Source organism: Poecilia reticulata, chromosome 2 (genome assembly GCF_904066995.2).
Source record: "Poecilia reticulata chromosome 2, P_reticulata-male-v2, whole genome shotgun sequence".
In the NCBI taxonomy this organism is placed as follows: Eukaryota; Metazoa; Chordata; class Actinopteri; order Cyprinodontiformes; family Poeciliidae; genus Poecilia; species Poecilia reticulata.
The window spans coordinates 13284366-13303843 of NC_088831.1; the positions used below are offsets into that span (position 1 = coordinate 13284366).

Below are 19478 nucleotides of genomic sequence, written 5' to 3' on the forward strand. Positions count from 1 at the left end.
TGGAGGAGCCCGGAGGGAGCTCTTTGTTGGAAGATCTGCTTTCATTGCCACTTGTTCTGCTTGAAGTTGTCTTTTTGTCGGTTTGTTTGGAAGGAACAGGAGTTAGTTTGACCTGTGGGAATATTTTAAAGGTGACGTATTAAAGAAAAATTCACATTTTGGTACTTTTTTCTGTCTCAGAAAAATCTCAAGTGCTTAAAAGAAACTTCCAGAATGTAATCAGTAGGCTCTGTGCCGTTACCTTGCAACCCCAGCAGAGTTCCGCCCGTTACTTAGCAACCCCAGCAGAGTTCCGCCCGTTACCTAGCAACCCCAGCAGAGTTCCGCCCGTTACCTAGCAATCCCAGCAGAGTTCTGCCCGTTACCTAGCAATCCCAGCAGAGTTCCGCCCGTTACCTGGCAACCCAAGTGGAGTTCCAGCACGTTTGGTAATCAGAATCAGAACTCCCTTATGGTTTATTGTGCAACAAAGCACAACGAAATTTAAAAAATAGCTTTTCTCAAAGAGTGAAAATAAATAAATAACAATAAATATTATACTTCAATACATATTAAAAAATATAGGAGAAAGACAGAAACAACTGGGGTGTTAAGGATAAAAATAAATAAAGCTGGTTTTACCACTGTGTGCACTGTACTGGAAAAAAAAGAGTTTTGTTGTTGACTTTTACACTCAAAAATAGAAAATTGGATTAAGTCATTTTGGTTTAATTTCTATTGCAAATATATTAGAAGACTTGAAATGAGACAAATTAACTCACAAGTATCTTTTCAACAAGATTGAAGGAGCTTGCTTGAAGTAGTATTGATGAAAATATATTTCTTCCATTGGCAGATTATTCACTTATGGGAAAAATGTCTTGGTACTTTTTCATCAATATTAAATAATTATTGTCTTCAATAATTAAGTCAATAATTCAAGTCAATAAAACAAGCTCTTATGTCTTGCTGAAAAGTTACTTGTAAGTTAGTTTTGTCATATTTCAAGTGTACTTAAATATTTGCACTATAAACTAGACCAAAATTATTCGATTAGATTGTGCATTTTTGCAGTGTATTGGGGTATGCTGCAATGCACAGCCACAATTTTAAACCCTGTTTTGGATTGAGTTTAATGAGGAAGAATATCACTGAGTTCCTCTCAAGTATTTCTTAAAGTAGAACCCAAAAAAATTATTGATTTAGATAGCAAAAAAATCACAGTTTGTTTTTTGGATCAGGGCCTACTTCATGTTCTCGCACGGAACGTTAGCTGGAGATGGGCACCAGCAACCCTCCCGACCCCACTAAGGGACAAGGGTGTTCGAAAATGGATGGATGGATGGATGGATGGATGGATGGATGGATGGATGGATGGATGGATGGATGGATGGATGGATGGATGGATGGATGGATGGATGGATGGATGGATGGATGGATGGATGGATGGATGGATGGATGGATGGATGGTGGGTGGGTGGGTGGGTGGATGGATGGATGGATGGATGGATGGATGGATGGATGGATGGATGGATGGATGGATGATGGATGGATGGATGGATGGATGGATGGATGGATGGGCCTACTTCATGTTGTCAAACAGGTTCTTGTTGGGTAATTCCTTGATTCTACATACCTGGCAATGTTGCGCGAGTTTGACTTGTGAAACTGAACAAAAATAATCATAGTCATAATTAAAGAATAGGAGCAATTAAATACCATTCAAAGCGTTTTAATTAAGACAAATCTTTAATTTTGTGTCTTTTCGGCAGCCATCTTGCTTCCCTTTAGCAACTGAAAGTCCTGCTTCTCTGTGGAAAACAAATCTTCAAACTTGAACTCACTTTCTTTTTGTGTGTAAAATTGAGGTAAATCAACAAATGGCAGATGGAAGGAATCATCTAATTTGTTTGTCTGAAAAGTTAATGGACGCTAACGAGCCAAACGCAGATTTTGCATTCGCGCCCGAATGTGGAATTCACAGAGCTCATCTGCTCCAATTTAATGCGTTTGATAAACCCAATCTGTTGGTTCCGCGGAGAGCTTTGTGTCCTGATGTTTGCAGGCAGAGCTTGTGGGAAATGATGGACGTGACGAAGTTCGGCACTGCAGATGCAGACGCAGCCCATCCAGGCCCCCACGTTAATATCTCGGGGCATCGGAAGCAGAACTAACAAGTTAAGCCCAAACACTGGGTCTGCGTGGCAGCGGGGGGGTTAATGAATGTGTCAGTGTGTGTTTGGATGGGGTGGAGGGTTACTTACTTGCATGCATACATCAAACAGAGATGGCTGGTCAATATTGGGGTATGGAGAATCAACGTGCTTTTTTTAAACGAGAGGCTTATGCTCAAACATCAGTCAGCGGGTCGGAGCGTTTCCCCAGGCCCGGATCGCCGTTTCTCATTTGTTGCATTAGCGGGAAATAAAATTTCCCTCAGCAGCGGGAGGAGGAGGGGGGATAGGAGGGGATGTTTGCATACAGACCAAGGCCAAGTGTGGATTTTTTTAGCTGAGCAGCAAGTATTGAGCTTCATCAGGAGGCAGTTCAGAGGAATTATCCAAGTACTGTAATTATTCACCTTTATTTGTCTGATAAGTTTAGTTTACACCAAGAAATATTTCTGTTCAAGTAACCAGGAAGTAAAGGCTTCCTGACAATCAATCAATCAATCAATCAAGTTCCAAGTGCTTTACATCATAAAAACACAGCATTATAAAGCGAAACCAGTAGCAAACACTACATTCTGTTAAGTCCCATCAATAAAATCATCAAATATGTTGGTCAATTTTCCATTTATTATGGTTCCAAACACATTCAACTCAACATTGTTTCAGCTTTTTTGCAATTTTCTAGAAGTTTATTCCAGATTTATGGTGCATAGAAGCTGAATGCTGCTTCTCCGTGTTTGGTTCTGGTTCTGGGGATGCAGAGCAGAACCAGGACACCTGAATGAGTTTCTCTAGATCGACACGTTAGTCGTTTAGTCCTGGAAATGTTCTTCAGGTGATAGAAGGCCGACTTTGTAACCGTCTTTATGTGACTCTGAAGGTTCAAGTTCATGACTAAACCCAGATTTCAGGCCTGGTTTGTAGTTTCTGGCTGTAAAAACTCTTGATTTTTCCTCTTTGGGTTCAAAGATAATAGTAACTCCTACATGCTGCCACAGCTAGCATTGCTATCTAAAACACATTAAAGCACTTCACATCGTAAAAATGTCAAAATAAAAGTCATTATGCAGTCAACAACTGAGAAAACCAGTAGCAGATATTACATTTTGATGAGTGCCATCAAATATGTTGGTCAATGTTTTATTTATTATGGTTCAAAAGCAACTCTAATGGCTGACTCAAGAACTACAGTAACGTAGCTTTGGGTTTTCATCAACAACAACCCCAATCAACCAAAATCCTCAGAAAGATGTAGCAGCTGTGAAGCATGGTGGTGGAACCATCATGCTTTGGGGCTGCCAGATGTAATGGCGGACAGTTGAATAAGATTGGAAAAGATAGAGAAGGATGACTATGTCATACTCGACATCAGCAGGTCTGGTTTAGGGAAGGATTTACTGGAAATAGGCCAAACTTTACCAACCAACATGGAGGCGAAGCTCTTCGTTTTGCTTCCCGTCTGAATGGCCGGCGAACCGCCGCTCCCCCTCCACCTCTCCCTCTTGTCAGGCCAAATTGTGTTTTACAGCATCTGTTCATTATGGACGGCCGACATGATGGATACGGTCATAATATTAATGTAAGACTGACAACGGCAGACATGAATCATGGCGACTTTATATCTAAGCCGGCGTTTCATTGGCCCGCCACTAAAAAGTGATCTATAAATGTCAGCGAATGGCAGCCGTAAAGCATTATGAAGTACATTCTGATGGTTATTTACTAATGTCTCCTTCATGCGACGCCCTGTTAGACGGTAACTGGGTCTGTTTCAGGTGCAGGGAGATGATAAAAGGATGTTCTCATATGCAGCGCCGGCCTTTGGGTATGGAAGTCCAACGGTGACTTAAAATTGAAAGTCTTCCATCAATTTGAGATTTCATTTCCCATATTCATGCGGCCCACATGACAAGGAGGCATCAGTCTTTTCATGAAACCGTGGCTTTATCTTCAGACGGGGACGAAAAAGAGAAATGGATCATCTGGAAGCTTCCTTCTTGAAGATGGAAAATCGTCATCAGTGGAAACTTTAAATGGACATAAAGTTGTATTATTAGTGGCTTTAATGTGTAATCTACATGAACTTGAAGAAAAACACAGGATGAAAGTTTACTCAACCGGTGAAACCTTTCAGCACCTAAAACCCAAACCGCAAGTCTTCAGAGCTCAAATAATGGAAAATGTAAACCCTTACATACAGTTTTTTGGGGAAAAGAAAGTACACCCTGTGTAAACCTATCTAGTCTTTACTGGGTTTCAGCTGTAGAGAACTGTCCAACAATTTTAGTTTTTAATTGTTAGGTTGTATGGAGCAAAACAATGCCAAGATGCAAAGGCATCAGCTCTAACTTCAGAGGTAAAATGTAGAATGTAGTGGCTACGAATGCCTCTGTATACCAAAGTAACCAAAAGGTCATGTCTGGTTCTGTTATCATTTCAGCTGGGGTTCCTCAGGGTTCTGTTTTCAGCCCAGTTCTATTTCTGCTGTACGTTTTCTCTTTCAGTCACATTCTGATTTACCAACATCTTTATGGAAATGAAACCAGATTCTGAACTGACTCGGGTTTCTTTCTTCAGGATCTGGACCACTGTATGTCACTGATGACATCATAAACTCTACAGCAGAAAAGTCTCCTCTGATTGGCTGAAAATCAATCCAAACAGGAAGTTAACGCTGAAACCCTACTGCAGAAACAGAAGAATATAGAAACGTTGCAGGGTTGGTTAGTAACTAGTTAAAATTACTTTGGTAACTTTAAAAAAAAAAATACTTTTAGGAATATTTTTACCACACTGTACTTTTTACTTTTAGTTTAATTTTAATTTTAAGTATCTTTACTCTTACGTTAGTAAAATTTCTAGATTTTCTACCCACTGAATGAAAGACAAACATGTTTTAACCAAAGATTCACCAGACACAGACCTGCAGTTTAATACGTTTTAATTTGAAAGAAACTGATTTGGACATTTTTATTTTGCCTGATTTTTTTTTTTGTTTGTTTATTTTTGTCATTTTAGTCCTTAGAAAAACTAAATTTCCACTTATCTTTATATCTTGGTCCATCCGTTTATGTACTATTTAAATATTAAGCGATTCATAATTTCATTAGTTTCTCAGTATTTCAGTAGACTTTTTACTAAATACTTTTTTACTCTTGTTTGAATAATTACTTGATTTTTCGTTTTCTTGAGTTGGAATACGTTGAAGTAGTTCTAAACTCACTTGAGTAAATTTTCGAGTACTTTACCCACTTCTTCTTTTATCATCATTACATTAATACTGTTAGATATTCTGCATCTGAAACAGTTTCCAGTTGCTTTTATGTGTATTTTTATGACATTATATTTAGCTATGAATGGAGCAGCATTGTGTATGAAATGTAAATTATTATAAAAAGTAACTTTGTGTTTGGTCGTTTAGGTTGATTTCTGAGTTGTAAGGGTTAATTTAACAGAATGTTGTAAATAAACAGAAGTGAATAGGTTGTAAATCTGCTCCATAGAAATATGTTGAAGTCGTGCTGCTCTGCTTATTTGTGACGCCATCGAATAACGATGTCACTGTCCGTAGATGAACGTGTGAATCGGTTCTCTTCGTCGTGTAGATAAAAACAATCTTTGTCTAATATTTTTCCAGCTAATGTAAATTACGACTGGGTGTTGGTATGTAGTCTGTAATTACACGTCTCTTCCTCCTCCTCCTCCTCTTCGTCGTTTGGGTTCGTGGCGCCGGGCCTCCTCTGCCGTCCTGTTTGAAAGACGACTGCTGCTCCCTACAGTTTGAAAGCCGCCTCTCGCTGCGGCTCATCCTCACGCTGACTGCTGTCTGCTGTCTGCGGAGAAAACCGAGCTGCAAAGCTGCAGCTGTGGCTTTATGGAGGGAAAATATTTGAAGCAGAGGAGAATGAATCGTCTTTCAACTGCTTCCAGGTCTTAAATAATTTCTGGTTTTGGTGGAGGGTTTGGTGTCCGACGATGGGCTGAATTAAAAATCAAATGCTTCTCTTGCTTAACGAGGGGCTGATCTGTGAATACTCTGAATATTTGGCTCAAACGTCGCCTCAGAAAGCTCATTTTGGGCTAAAGTGGAAATAGATGTGGTGCTTCTTCCAGCGTTTAAGGTAATTATCATCTTCTCTCAGGTCAACACAGCGGAAAATATTATTTTACTCTAAGATTTGTGAGTTTTAAGGTGTGATCCGGTGCGCAGCAGCATATTGGCTCCTGATGTTTCGGAGGTGTGATGGAGTCTGGATCTTCTCCCGGCGGAGGCAGCACCAACACGGGGCTTTGGCCCGGAATCCCACAAGAGGTAGAGGAACCGCTCACTTTTATCTGAACTGTTACAGCAACAAAATGTAAACCAAAGAGCCTTAATTAGCTAAAAATCCTCCTCAGGGAGCACAGAGCGAACTTTGACCTCAACGACAAATATCTCCTCAGAAAACCTTTAAACTTAGTTTAATGTCAGAAATTCAAAAGAAATGAGCCTGAATGTCACACGTATCACAAAATAAATAAAAACATTAAAGCAAAACTAGATGGATCAGTAAATAATTAGGTAAATTCACCCATAATATAAACTGAAAATCAATTCAGTCAATAAATGCTGCATAAATAAACACAATCAGACAAACATATGAATATTAAATAATAAATTCATCAATAATAAATGGATTCATTCAAAACTAATAGAATTGCTGAGTAAATAAACGTAATTATTATTCAAATAAAATAAAATATGCATTAAATAAATAAAAAATTTTAATAACTCAACTCAGTTCAATAAAAACTTCCAGATAGAATAATAAAAAAGAATCAGCTAATTAAAAATGAATTATGCTAAACCAACAGAAAGTAAATATGTCAGAATAAATTATAATCAATAAGTTAACAGGTTAATAAATTATTAAAATAGTTTAATTAAATAATAAATAAAAAATGTGTGCATAAATATATAATAATTAAATATAAAAATCAATATTGGGATCCCAACAGATCAATAAATAATGAATATTTGAGTATTTCTAGTCTTAATGACTAATAATATATTATTGTATTATTTTAATTACAGTAAATTAATGACTGATTGAAATTAAATAATTTTTTTTATGTGTTGTGAATTAATTTTGAAATCACTGCTTTTACTCCCAAATAGGGTAAAAAATGACTCGTTTTTTCTCAGAGCGTTTATCTTAAGTTTACCTGTCACCGCTCGAGGGTTCGGATTAAAGCAAAACAGAACATCTGATTGTGCACAAGTTTGAGTTTAATCCAGCACAGAAATGACAAAAGAAGAAGAACAAGCAGAAAGAGCAGAAGAAGAAGAGGGGGAGGTGAAAGTTGAAGCTCCAAATGGAGATGCTCTGACTTATCTGCAGCCGCCTTAAGTGAAGCCGCTCGGAGATAGACGGAGTGAAAAGAAACCAGCGATTGTCTTCTCGCTCTGCCTCCCTCGCCGTAATCTGATTGGGCACGTTCTCTCGAATCGAGGGCAACGCCAAAACAAAAGATCACCAATCAGATAGACGGGGCTCCCACTGAAGTTCCTGGCATGGCATGAATGCTTTGCCCCTCTCATGTGCGCTCGTATCTAGCGGTGAGATTCCCCGTGTCGCTTTTATGTGTTAATCGTCACCGCTCAGTGAGACTATTGTGCTATCTGCATCGCCGGGGGGAGGAAACCGCAGAAAAGGAGAGGAGTTTATATCAGGAATGAATGCGAGGCGGCGCAGACTGCCAGGACTGTTTCACACGAGCTGAGAATCACCTCATCCCCCCCGTTGACGAAGGTCCAAGAGAGCAATGAGCTGCTCTGCCACCTCCAGCTGATGGGAACCGGAGCATCGAGTACAGGAACGGTTGTCACCTGAAGTATTCCTCGATTTAGAGCCGCGACATCGACAAGTTTGAAACTACGTAGAGAGGAATGTTTCTACGAGACCAGAAATCTGTGATTTAACGCATTACACTGCAAAAACATGAAACATTACCAAGTATTCCTCTCTAGTTCATCATACAAATATCTTAGTTCATTTAAATGATGACAAAACTTAATGACTTGTATTTATTTAGTCAAGTCCAGTCTTGGTCTCTCGGTCTTGGACCGTCTGGTCTTATAAGATCCAGTCCTGAAAGGTCAGGTCTTGGCCTTCGATGGTCTGAAGTTGGTCTTTGTTTCACTTCCTGCCTGGTGAAGATGATGACGACTTGCATGAAGCAGGTTGATAACATAGTTTACAAAGTACTAAATAGTTCTTGTCGTCACTTTGACCCAGAGTTGATTAGTAACTAGTTACATTTACTCAGTTACATCTAGTTGGGTAACTTTGCTGGGTAACTTGGCCGCTGCTGCTGAGAGCGGCGCCTCAGGGACCCGTCATCTTTGTCTGGGCTTGACTGAAGCGACATTTTGTTGTGCTTCTGTATAATAACAATAAAATCACTCTGATTCTTATTTTAGGAATATTTTTACTACATTGTACTTTTTGCTTTTACTTCACTAATTTTACTATGAACTATTTCTACTCTTACTTGAGTAAAAGATGTGGATTTTCTACCCACTAAATGAAAAACAAAAATGTTTTAACCAAAAATTCGCCAGACACATAAACGCACCTGCAGCTTTTGTTGAAGTTTAATATGGAAAAAAAATTTTTTTTTGTCATTTTGGTCCTTAAAAACCAAAATTTCCACTTAAGTTTACATTCTGGACCATCTGATGATGTATTTTTAAATACTAAATGATTGATAATTTGATCAGTTAGTAGTTGATTAGACTTTTTACCAAATGCTTTCTTGAATAATTTCTTTTACATCCACTTTTCACAGTTATGAAGGTTGATGTGGATTTATTGGAATGGTGGAAATTTACAGTGTGAAGTGAAAAGATTGTAAATCTGCTCCGTCACAGCTCAGCTCTGACTGCTGTGTGTGTGTGTGGGCGAGAGAGAGAGAGCGTGTGTGTGTGTGTGTGTGTGTGTGTGTGTGTGCGTGTGTGTGTGTGTGTGCGTGTGTGTGTGTGTGCGTGTGTGTGTGTGTGTGTGTGTGTGTGTGTGTGTGTGTGTGTGTGTGTGTGTGTGCGTGTGTGTGTGTGTGTGTGTGTGTGTGTGTGTGTGTGTGTGTGTGTGTGTGTGTGCGTGCGTGTGTGTGTGTGAAGCAGATGCCATTCTGCTGATCTCAGCTCGCATCCATCCCATTTATCAGTCCCAAATCCTCTCCAAGAGTCCGACGGGAGCGAGCTGCCGCTTCTCACCGCGGGTCAGGAGGCGGCCGAACCGTTGCGGGTCGACCTTCGCCTGACAGCGAACATCTGCCTGCCGAAGAGTCGCAAGCTGCCGCAGAAACGACAACAACAGTCGGTGTGTGCTCGTCACCGACGGACGAATATGTTGACGAACATTTCTGTGGGACCTGTTGGATCTGAACGAGATTTAATGAGTCCAGAACGTCAAATTACATCCAACGTGTGCAGAAATGTAATTCTGTTTTCAGGTTTTCATCTTTAATTTCAAGAAAATAGATAGAAACAATAGGAAAGTACAAATATTTAACTGTAAACAACTACAATATTGAGTGAAATAGTTCAATAAATAGCTAAGAAATTTAAACTTAGCTTGAAAACTGTAGGTAGCATGTGAGCTAGCGATAGCATGTTTTTGTGTTTAAGATTATGAAATTGTATTTTCAAGTAGAAAAAAACAAAAATTTTAAAAACTACAAATGTATAACTTTACACAGCAACACTATTGAGTAAAATCGTGTAATGAATACAGTTTTTAAACAAACGTGACTTTGATTTTGAACGTTTCAAAAACAAACAAAAACACTTTTTGTGATGAGTTGACCAACAATTACATTTTATTTTCTGTTTTTATGTTTACAATTATTAAATTATATGTTTTCTTACAATAAAATGCACAGAAATAACAGGAACCTGCAAAAAATACAAATATTTCACTTTAAACTGCTTCAGTATTGAGCGTAATAGTGCAAAAAATAAATTGCAAGTAAAGTTTAAAGATTTGTTCATAACTTTAATCAAAAGTTTCAGATCTTTAATCTTGCAACAGATGCTTCAGTTTAAAAAAGAAAAACAGAAAATGTTCATATTGTACTTCTTTTTTTGTGACTTTGTGTATAAAATGAATAAATTGTAGGAAAACATGAAAACTAGAAATGTATAACTTTAAACAGCTGCAGTATTCAGTAAAATGGTGCAATAAAAAGCTGAATTTTTTTAAAGAAATCTAAACATTAGATTAAAAACTGTTAGCATGCATCGCTAGCATGTTTTTGTGTTTAAAATAGTGAAATTATATACTTCATTACAATAAAAGGCACATATATTAACTATAAATATATAACTAAACATCTACAGTATTGAGTAAAATAGAGTAATAAATACTAATTTAAAAAAACTACACAAGTAAAAATTAAAAACATTTCCTGCTGCTCTTCAACAAACATTATTTGACCATTTAGAGTAAAATAAAGCAAAACTGAAATGATGAAAACACTTTGCCCACAACTTTCTGCTTCGTTTTAACAAACAGAACTTTAACCTCGTTTCAGTTTCCAACAGAAAATAGAAAATGTAGAAAATGTTTTGGAACCAGAACAGAGGCGAGTTAAAAACCAGGGTCAAAGGTCGCGCTGCGCCTCATTACGCATCGTTTGCAGCAGCAGGGTTCAAAGGTTGCACGCATTAAGCAGGAACGCCGTGGAAGCGTTTGGCGTTCCTGCAGACGTTCAGTCAAGATGGCGAGAGGCTTTTCCTGTCAAGCATATGCGCGCTTCCTCCCTGAATCCTGCGGCTTTGATGGAGCTCAGAAAGATCCCGTCTCATCCGTCAAGGCGGGAGGAGACGGCGAGTCAGCGGGGGGGCGAGCTGCAGAACAGAAGTCGGGTTTCGCCACCGTACCGAACGCTGGTTTTATTGACGTGGGAAGGAAGACTCGGGGAACGAGCTGCTCTCATTCTTGCGTGTCGAGTCCGTCTGCTGGCGCCCAAATCCACAACAGTTCTGGATTTTGAGAAATACGGGGGCAGCTGGCGTTCCCACAGCCGGGCAGGAATTAACGCGCTGCAACCCTATCTGCTCTGCACCTGGGCGGCGGCGGCCCGACCTGCACCTTTGACTACGCCGTTGACAGGAAACATGTGCTGCCAGCTCACAGCAGAGCCGTCCTGCGTTCTCGGTTATTGGTGGATCAAAGTTTGTTCAGTTGGAAAAATGGGAAACAGGTGATTTTTATGAATAAACGGTTTAAAGTTTTAACTTAACCAGCTGTAGCTTTTTACTTTCATTAACAGTGCATTTATACTTTTAGAGAGGAGTGTGTTGAAAAGCAAAAATGAGTTTCAATAATTTGAGATGATTAAAACTAATTTCTCTGTCAGCGACGGCAGATTTGAGAAAAGTTTTTAAAACTTATTTTCAAACAAGACGACTGGCGTTGCAGTCAAATCATTTAAAAGACTTTTTCTCTTTAGGTAAAAGTGTTTGAGTGAGAAACACGACTAAAGGTGGTCAAGATAAAAACTCAATGGAAATGCAGTTGTAATGTAATTTTTTAAAAATATAAACATTTAATGAATATAAAGTCAAATCTGGATCTTGAAACCCTTTAACAGTGATGACATGTTTAAGGTCTGTCAGAAAACCAAAATCTTTCCTTACTTGATTTTAATTTATTTTCTTTTTGGGAAAAAAAAGGAAGTGTTTTAGAAAGATAATTATCTTAAAAATTTTTCAAAAATTTAATAGCAGCATTTCAAACAACTGATTTAGTGTTTTTATTAGAATATTATGCTTTATTCAGCCATTTATAAACTTCTATACATCAACATTAATTTGCAAAGAAACATTTTGTGTAAATTTGAAAATGTAAGTTAGCTTATACAGTTTCACCTGTTTGTTTAAAAATCAACATAAAATATTTTTTAAGTATTTAAATTTATTTATTAAAGTTTATTTTATTGTGTGGAAGAGTTTTGTGTAGCAATGTTTTTTGATAACATTTTACACCTGATTTACGACAATTATATTTAGCATTTAACAAGTTAGACAAAAGTTTGATATTTAGATATAAAAAACGTTTTGTAATAAATTTGTATATTATTAATGTAGCATAAATATACAATCAGTATCCATTGACCTTCATGATATAAATATTTAAAACGTCCAGTAATATATATTAATAAACATATTGTCTCCTGTTGTCATTTAGATTAAATACGATTTAACGGTTACCATGGAGATTAAATACACCATCACTAGCATGTCGCCAATGGCAACCGTACAGATTGGACACAATGTGTGCCAAACAGAAACATTGTGTCTGGAAACCACAGAGATTTAATACGATGTTAACCGTAATTATATAAATTTAACACTTTAACGTTACAAATTTAACAAGAAGTTAAGTGTAGTTTCGCTAATTTAGCACAATGTAAAAAAGATTTCTAAATTTAACACGTTACCGTAGATTTAACACGATGTTCACTTTATAGATTTAACTTGTAAACTTTATATATTAATCTCAATGTCGACTGTAGTGATAAAGTTTAAACACAACGTTAAACGTAAGATTTAAAGAACGATTTTAACCTTACGTTTTAAAACTCGTCGTTTCAGGTAACGATATAAACATGATGTCAACGGTTAACACTTCAACGTTTTTGGTAATCATTTAAACATAATAAGCACAATGCCCTTTATAAGCATACAATACATTTAAAATGTTTCTGAAAAATACACACAATGGTTTATATTGAACAAAGGGTGTCCAAAGTATGGCTGGGGGGCCATTTTGGGCCCTCAGAACAACAGTGGGCGGCCCTTGCTTTCTACTCAAGAATAGTCTAAATTTGAAGTTTAAAAAAGATGCAATCGAAATCTTAAAATGGAAAATGTAAGGTGCAACACTAAGTATTCATTCAGGTTTCTGGTTTCAATTTAATCTAACTTAATAATAAAAGGGACCAAAAACATTGAAACTGAACAAATCTGAACAAAATCCTGTTCTTGTTGCTGAAAAGGCACAAAAACAAATCTGGAAAAAGACGATCAATCTGTACAACCCACAGACTCTACAGTAATTGCCTAAAGAAATCTGATCTTATTTTATCAAAATATTGTGAGTAGAGCTGATCATTAATCAAGGTAAAAATAATAACAACCCAGATAGTAAAAGATGTTAATCTGATGTTGAATTGTGGTCAAAAACGTTGATTTTTGGTTGAAAATGGTTGATTGATGGTTAATCAACCAACAATTTGATTAATTGGTTAGAATTGGTTGAACAAATGTCATTTTATGGTTGAATTCTAATAATTGAAATGCCAAAGTTTAACCAATGTTGAATTATTTTGACCATTTCTCATTTTCTGCTAATAATTACTACATTTTTGCTTGGAATTTCGGAGACATGTAGTGAGTAGTGAGCTGATTCCTAAACTTTGATTCAATACAAAATCAACACAAACGTGGATTTAAATCCACATTTAGACTCAACATGTAAGCCACCAACCACTTTTTGTACAATTTAAACCATATTTTAATGATAATTCACTCATATGTAGTTTTCAGGGAATAATAAAGAAAACTTGACCTTTACAGTCCATTTTATTGCACATGTCTACATAATCTACTGGTTTTCTGTTGTTAACTCTGCAGAACCCAGATTACGTTTAATAGTTCGGGATATCACAGTAGAGAATCTCCCTAGCTGCCTCCTCCATGACGCCATCGCCAGCGTGAGTTCACTGGGTCGCCGTGGTGACAGGCAGGCGTGGTAAACAGCGGTGAGGAGCGAACATGTTGTCGCCCGTGTTGAACATCTGACCTGGCTGGAACCTGCGGCGCGCGGCGCAGCTGAACAGGAGGCCGTCTGGATGGGAGGGAGGGAGGCTTGGCGGCGCGCGTTGGCTCCCCGCCCCGGTCCCATTGACCAGACAGCTGAACTGTAGCGAGGGACGGAGGGAGGGGAGCAAATGGATGCAGCTTACATGAGAAAATAATAATCTGTGCAGTTAACTGTCATTCAGGGTCCATCTTTGCTGGGTGTCTTTATTTGTTTTGTTTTTTTTTTTCTTTCTCCCATTTCAACTGGTAAAGAGATTAATCACTCGGAAAGCTGTTAACACCTGTCAGAGTATTTTATATTACACATAAAAAAGAACAGACTATAAAACTGATAAATAATCTGTTTTATTAACGGGGGCATACGATCGTAGAGTCCTGATAAATCTGTCAAATCATGACGGACAACATTAATCCCCTCCCAAAAAAAAAAAAAAGGGCATTGTTATTGACTTGGACGCGGCGTAAACACGTGTCCACGTTTTTTCCCTTTTCCTCAGCTGTGATGATCTCTGTGCGCTTGTGTTAGATCCCCGTGGGGTCCGGCTGTTGGACCTTCCCACCCGGACTCGGTTCCAGCCAATCAGGTGCTGATGTGTCCAAACAGGAGATGGGCTGTGCGGACAGATGGCGGGCTGACCTGGAAAACCTGCCCCCGTTTCAGGGTTCAGCGGCCGGCAGATGACAGGTATTACTTCCTAACCTGGAGAGACGAGTGGGTTACCAAATAACACTTTGTCTCTAACTTGTTGTGCTTTCTGGTCACATTTTATTACTTTTTTCAAAATAATTATGCACACAGTTTCAAAAATTTACCCCACTTTGGTCAGGGTGTCCTTTAATACGCCTTAAATTTATGTATCTAAAATTAATGCCTTAAAATAATTAAAACATTTTACTTAAATTTTGTCTTTTAATCTCGTATTCCATGAAGGTTTTTGTCTTTTTGCGAAGGCGTAAGTCACGCACACAGGCGGTTGTGGCTACTACTAACTAGATGCTAATATAGCCTTTTCTATCGAACTAGTTAGCAAGATTTTGTCTAGCTAACTAGTTAGCTTTTTGCGTAAGTGTAAAGTTTGCTTCATAATGTCTGTCCTGGTTTCTTTGTGACTTTTCTGTCTCTCAAACGTTTGAGTCATTCAAGCAACATTGCATTCTAACTTGAGGCAGTTGTGGCTACCGCTAATTAGCTGCTAATGTGCTCTTGCTAGCTTTGTGCGTCTATCATGGATAAGCATAAATTCGTCTTCATAACTCACTCATTTCTGTTGCGTACTTTAAAGTTTGACAAGTCAGTCTCACAAGGAGCACCATTTCTTCCATAATGGACTTTCCTTCATAAGAGTCTAAAAAGTGTTTGAGTTGTTGAAACCTGCAGGAAGCCTGGATTTAAAGAGCAGCATCAGCTCATTACTTCACCTTTCGCCTCTGACTTACATTTATCTGCGTCTCCAACCAGCCATGTAACCTGAGTGTCAGGGCAGATCCGTCTGGCAGAAAGTGCTTTTTGATGAAGTCGTTCATAAATTTTAATACAACATGTCAGCTAACATGATGTATAGAGTGAGAGCTCATTCATATTTCAGATGGTTTGCTGTTGAGAAAGCAGCCTTACTCGGCTCTAAAGCTGTTTGATTGTAGCGCAAGTTTGACTCTGATGATGAATTTCTTTTATTGATGTTTGATAAACTAGGTTTTGTCTCTTCTTATACTTCACCAATAATGATACATAAAACACTAAAAGAATCAGGAGATTTGTACTCTACATATATACATTTTCAATCAAATAAATAAGGCTAAATTGGCTTTGCTATATAGCTTTGTAATAGTTAACTTAAAAAATAACTTTTCTTTTTATTTAAAAAATAAGTTTAAGTAACTTTTTATGACAGAGCATCAGGGCCAGACTTTGATTCTTCTGTTAAATTACAAGAATAAAGTCGTAATAGAAGAATAAGGGCTTCATTCTTGTAAAATTATGAGGAAAAAAATTGTTTTAATGAGAGCAAAGCTCCGATAGTTAAGACCTGATGTGACCAGCTCGTCTGATCCCTGATTAGTAGTTCGTATAATCATTTCAAATTCCTACTAATGATAATAATTTAATGCTAATGTATTTAAAAAAAATTTTATTACGTATGACATATTAATTTATGTCATATCAAATATGACATGACAAGATGCTCAACATTCTTAAAGCTTTAATTTAATTGAGCTAGGTAGCATTTATTAGCTAACACTAGCTAAAAACAGTCTGACTAACATTTCTATTGAGTGGCACATAATTATAAAATAGTATCATGGGTGCAAATGTAAACTTCAGTATTTTTTTTCATTTATTTAAAATAAGACAAAGTTAGCTTAAAATGCTAGCTTTATGACTAGGTAGCTTTTTTTAGCTAACCTTTGCCTCCAAATTCCAGCTGAACTTGTTTAATGTATAAAGCTTGATTGGCAGTGATGGATTTAGATTTTTCCTGGTGCTTATCTTGTGAAATGAATTAAAACAAAGAAGATGTTAAACATGCTGATACATTTCAGTCATTTTGCTCCACAGAATGGTTGACAAAAGCGATATTTTCTGTTGCATGATTGGATTATTATCCCAAACTAACTGTGTGAAAATAAATTTTAGAGGATTACAGTTGGGACAATATGCAGACTCACCTTTAAATTGACCTCCCTTAATGGCTGAAAGTTAAATATATTTCAGTCCTACTGATGCAAAAAGCTTCCAGACTGAGTGTTTAAACCAGAGGCAGGCTGAAATCGTCCGCATGTGATGCTGCTCTGAGCAGCTGGAAATCATATCGAATTATTCTGCACACTTTTCTCTGCTGAAGGTGGCTGATATCTGATTTTTCCACCCTAAGCCTCCCGCCTTGTATGAAAATGAGACACATTACCGGTCCATTAATTGATCCGAGCCCTGCTTTGAAATGTGGACGTTCCTGAGAATCAGAAATTAGGCCGGGCTCCAGGGCCAATTAGGTGAGCCTTCGCCACATCTCCACCGGCTCCTCCGACGAATTTCAATCAATCCAGACCGGCCGCAGGTGAAATGCCAGACGAAGTCGCCACTTGCTGCTGTGAATGCTAAAGGCGGGCTTGCATGCTAATGCTATTCAAGTCCACATCATGCGATGTATGCAGCACACGGGGGCAGAGGCTAATAGTGTCTCGTTGGCTGGTTTTACCTTTCATGATCTTCTGGCTGCGACTAAACATCATCGACTAATCAGAAACGGAGGCTTTAATCAACACTAGCTTCTGTTTTTACTTCCACCAATAAAAGAGGCTGGGAATCCGGTAACATCTAATAAATAAAGAAATAAGAATGTAATTATTCCTCTGAGAATAATTGACTGAAAATATGTTTAGTTGCAGTTGAAAAAATCTAAATGTTTGAATATATTTAAGCTTTTTCTAAGAATGACCAAACTACTGGCTTCAAATCTGAATGCTTTCATTGTTTTACAAGTGAATTTGTTTTAATGCATCTAAAATGTAAACAATGGCTGAGTTTTAAAGGCTAAAATGTAAAATATAGCTAGCCGTTAGCTTTATCTTGAACTCAAACTAGAACTTTAGCGATTTGCTAATTTTCTGAGTAATGTTCCAGTTAAGTTCCTCATGAATCTATAAAAGCATAAAATGTAGAGAAATTGATATTTAATTACTGAAACATCAAGAATTTTTAGAGTTGATTTAGCTAAAAGCAAATTAGCCTTGGCTAGCATGATAGCAAGACCTAGCGTGTACAAATTTATAAATGTAGGTCTCTTGAAAACAGCAATATTACAAAAAAATAGTCAAAATAATTATCTCTAAATTATTTTATTAAAGTTTTTACGTTATATAATGTGGATATTTCACAACTAAGCTGATCTGTTTAGTTCTTTTGCAACAAGTTTGAAGCTAACCATTAGCCTTAGCCCCTGCTCTGATTGCCACTTTAGAGCTTTAAAACGTAATATTCGAATTACTTTAAAATGAATTTATAACATTATGACTATATAGTAGCATACAGAAACAAGTAAAAATGGTTTAAATGAACATTTTTTTTAAATTGAGTTGATTACAAGAACTGTGCTACTTTAAACATATTAATTATAATTTTTAAGAAAAAAATTACATTTTAGCTGAAAAAATTTGATTTCTTTTAGTTTTTTGTAATTATTCAAACAAAAAAACTAATTTTAAAAGGTTTAGCCGTGAATAACAATGGCTCATGTTTGTGTTGCGAGCTCTCCCGGTGCGCATGGCTCGGTTTCTGTCATTCTGGAGCCGTATAATCCCTGGAGCTGCCTGGCTGACCATGTGCTGTGTTCAGATGTGTCCTGCCACTCTAAACCCTGATGTAATCCCGCGATCAGCCAGCATGAGCTTTAATTGAAATAATCCCTGCCGATGAGCGGCGCGGCGCTGCAGCCGGAGCCAGTTCCATGATGGGTCCAGTTTAACCCACTGTGTGACTCTGACCTTTCCCTCGCTGCTCGCTGGGACCATCTGAACCCGGCCCAGTACGGACATCTGGTCCGATACTCGGGAGGTCGTTTGATCCGCCTGGTTGGTCCCAGAGGCCTTTCGGGTCCTCTCGGACGTACAGTACAATGCTGCTGGAAAAAAAACTGTTTGCATCAGCAAGACGAGGGAGGAGCTGCTGTTTCTGTCGCTAAATACAGAATTTAAGATATGCAGGATATTTAAAGTAAATAAAATCACCTAACCAATCATCAGTGCCAACCTACATTCCCAGGCTTGGCATTCTGTCTTGCATATTACTGTTTACATGTGGAAATTTTTCGCTTTCACACAATATTGGAGGAAAAAAAGACGATTCAAACATCAACGTTAGCAAAATGAAACCTGGAGTTGTAGGTATGATTAATTCAGAGTAATTCACTGCAGAAAAGGGGAATAAACGCAGAAAAAACATTAAAGAACAACTCAAAAGCACTGTTTTTCACACTCTCTGTGTCAGCTATGCTTCAGAGTGCTACAGAGAGACACAGACTCGTTTCCATGGAGACTGACTTACAACAAGACTCAACACCAATAAATACACAAACATTTCCCACAGCATTCATTCTGCTACAGTTTTGTGTTGTCATGCCTTTTTTTTTACAAACCTATCTAAAACATGAAATTCTGCAGCATGTCTACATGTCAAAATTACCACAGTCAAGCTAGCGCAGCATATTTTTTCTTTAATTGAAACTTTTCACTAATCTGTCAAATGTGATTCCTTTCTACCTTATCTAGTTGTTCACATTTAGTAGAAAAGTTGACATGTAGTCCCTTTTTCTTTTATATATCATGCGTACATTTTAGATTTAGCGCGTTATGCTAACAAATTGACAGCTAACAGCAACAGTAGTCATTGTCTGTGAGAAGGAATTGCTTCCTTTCTTACTTGAAATGCCTTGCTGCTGAAATGTGCTATAGAAATAAAATTT

At 37.7% G+C, this 19478-nt stretch overlaps 1 protein-coding gene across 2 annotated transcripts in view; it reads left to right on the forward strand.

The window, feature by feature from the left end:
- The first annotated feature begins 5557 nt into the window (after positions 1 to 5557).
- The window catches only part of LOC103457362 (von Willebrand factor D and EGF domain-containing protein), a 108201-nt gene continuing 94280 nt past the window's right edge, over positions 5558 to 19478 (forward strand). The window contains exons 1-3 of one of the 2 annotated variants that reach the window (XM_081597795.1): positions 5558 to 6271; positions 6343 to 6462; positions 14546 to 14704. The gene's annotated coding sequence lies outside the window, so the exon portion shown is untranslated. The remainder of the gene's footprint in view (positions 6272 to 6342; positions 6463 to 14545; positions 14705 to 19478) is intronic. The other variant, XM_081597799.1, reaches the window with a different exon arrangement.